Source organism: Epinephelus moara, chromosome 16 (assembly GCF_006386435.1).
Source record: "Epinephelus moara isolate mb chromosome 16, YSFRI_EMoa_1.0, whole genome shotgun sequence".
NCBI classification, from domain to species: Eukaryota; Metazoa; Chordata; class Actinopteri; order Perciformes; family Serranidae; genus Epinephelus; species Epinephelus moara.
Window position 1 is genome coordinate 44,022,153 of NC_065521.1, and position 3,014 is coordinate 44,025,166.

The window sequence follows — 3,014 nt, forward strand, 5'->3', positions numbered from 1 at the left end:
GGTACCGTGACAACACTAATCTGGAGGGGGTTCATCTGCAAAAACTAATGGAAAACTAAACAACGGTATTCAGTATTCAGCCAAGCGTTTAATTTTATTCAGCTTTGGCCACAAATTTTCATTTCAGTGCATCCCTAGTTAAAATGTCCTTGTGGCCTTGCGTACATAGGAAAAACCTCGAGACCTCTCAAAAACAGAATTTCCAAACACAGATGTGCTATCAGAAACCATGATCAAAGGAGCCCTGTGGCCACTCATTTTAACCTTTTGAACCACACTACTACATGGGGATTGAACATGTTCAACTACCAAGGAGAGGTGGTGACCTTGACACTTTACTCTTGAAACGTGAACTATTTTGGATTTATACCTTAGATACTATGTCGCCTAAGAGCCTCAACGAGGAGATGGACATTCAACCTTTTTTGTCATTTATTTGTGATATTCTCTGGTGTTCTCTGGTGTCCGGACACTGTTGCTGTGTATGTGGGTCTACTGATGTGTGGATGTTCTATTGTGCATTCACAGACATGGGTTGTGTGTGTCTGTGTGTGCACGCTGGCACATAGACATATCTTATATTCATCTATTATTTGCATTTTGGTATTTCTAGGATTTATTTGCACTATGTTGTATATTTCTGACAGGAGTATATTGTTTTTCCTCCTTTTTTTCTTTCTTGTCCTGTAACGCATCATTGCATCATGTGACCACGTCATGTGTATATTTAAGATGGCGGAGCACCTTGTCTTGTAAGTCTGATGAAGAGCCTGACGCTTGAAACGTTACCTCTATTCGAATAAATTTGCCTGAGCATTGGAGCCCTGCAGTGTGTGAACTATTTTAATCTTCTTTTGTATGCACTGTTTTCGGCTCAGCACCTGCCTGTTTTTTGGTTTGGATGTGCGTGTGGACTTCTTTGTATAAGTACAGAAGTAAGCAATTTGAGACACAGCACGAGTCTCACTTATGCAGTCATATGTACAGTACGTCCTAAACATAGAGAAATTTCACTAAAACCTTACAATATAAAACACTTCCACCTACAAGCAGAGCGCCCGGAGCATTCTTTGTTCAAATGCACGTCCTTGCCAGAGCATTGTCACAGCTCTGGCTGTATTTTTGATGTGTTTCAGTTCTCCATGCTCTTCACATGTTTGAGTGTGAGAATGAGTGCTCCAGTGTGGCATGCTGATTGATCTGAGGTGTGGGTTCGGTCTGATTGGCTCCCCAACTATTGTCTGCTGTTCAAAATCCTCAGCTTCCCAACAGGCCAGTTGACAGTCATCTGATAGCAGCAGTGCTTCTGTCCTCGGCCTCCAAACCATCAGTACTGTTTGTTTAAACCTGAAGATTTGCTTTTCTGTAGTGACTGGGGGTTTTGGTATTTGTGTTCGTAGAAACACTGTGAGTATTTAAGAGCCTATTTGTTTCAACAATTTACCTTTTTTCTTTTTAACTTAACTGTGAAGCTGTAGGGGTGGGCTGCCATTTCATTTTGTATATTTTTCTCATGTTTCTGATCATCCTAAGAAGCCAGATTTAGTAAATGTCTTTTCTTTTTCCTTCCACATAGGTGCACCTAGGGAGGGGACAGCCTTTCACACTTTTATGTTGCACTCCTACTCCCCTAGACGGGGCCGTAATAGGAACGTGACTTGGCAGTGCATGAGACTGTTTGTCCTGATGTGTTTTAATGTTGTGTTGTTTTACAGTAGTGACGCTGCACGTCAAGTTAAGTCAACTTTATTTATAGTGCACATTTAAAAACAACAATCGTTGACCAAAGTGCTTTACAATGGATACAATTATGCACAACAAGCAAAGTGCTTTACAATGGATACAATTATGCACAACAAGAAAAATAATCAACCAAGACAGTAGAGTTCATCTTGAGCAAATTCAATGAAAAAGATGAATATCAAACAATATGTTCTCATGATGAATCCCCAAAAGTTAAGGCAAAGAGATGGGTTTTTAGCCGGGCTTTGAATATATTTAAAGAGAACGAGGAGCTAACTGTTTGTAGCAGGCTGTTCCACAGTTTCAGACCATAACTGAAAAAGCTCTGTCACCTCTGGTTTTTAACTTTGTAAGTGGGATAGAAAGCAGTGATTTGTCAGTGGATCTGAGGGGATGAGAGGTGGAATAGGGAGTGAGGTGTTCTGAAATATAATCTGGTGCTGGTCCATGCAGTGCTTTACAAACAAATAAAAGAGTCTTAAAATCAATCCTATACTTTAGAGGGAATTACAATAATCAAATCGGGAGGAGATGAAAGCATGAACCAGAATTTCTAAATCTTTTATGGACAGAAATGATTTAAGTTTTGCAATGGATCTTAGATGGAAGAAGCCAGAGTCAAAGATGACACCAGGATTCTTTACATGAGATTTTAAATGTGAAGACAGAGGACCAAGAGCACTGGTAACAGAGGCAGAAGCGTCTGTAAGGCCAAAGATGAGGACCTCAGTTTTGTCATGGTTCAGCTGGAGAAAGCTTTGTGCCATCCAAGATTTTATGTCATTAATACAGACTAATGAATTATGAATGAATTAATGCTGCAAGGATCTGATGGTTTCAAAGGGAGGTACAACTGGGAATCATCTGCATAACAGTGATAAGATATATTGTATTTCCTTAGTATAGAGCCTAATGGAAGCATGTATAGTGAAACTAAAATTGGGCCTAAAATGGAGCCTTGGGGAACACCATAGGAGATGGGAGCAGAGGAGGAGTACACATTTCCAATTTGGACAGAGGCTGAGCAGCTTTGGAGGTAGGAAGCAAACCACTGAAGAGCCAGTCCCTGTGTTTGGGAAGCACTGACTGAATGAAGAAGACCAGGGGCCTGTATCACGAAGCAGGATTAATGTCTTAGCGAGGTAACTTCAGGGTTAACCCTGGGTTTTCGGTCTCACGAAGCCGGTTCAGTTCTTATCGGGGTAGATCACCATGGTAACTTACTCTGAACGGCTATCCTGCTCCGGAGCAGGGTAAGTTCAGGGTTGAAT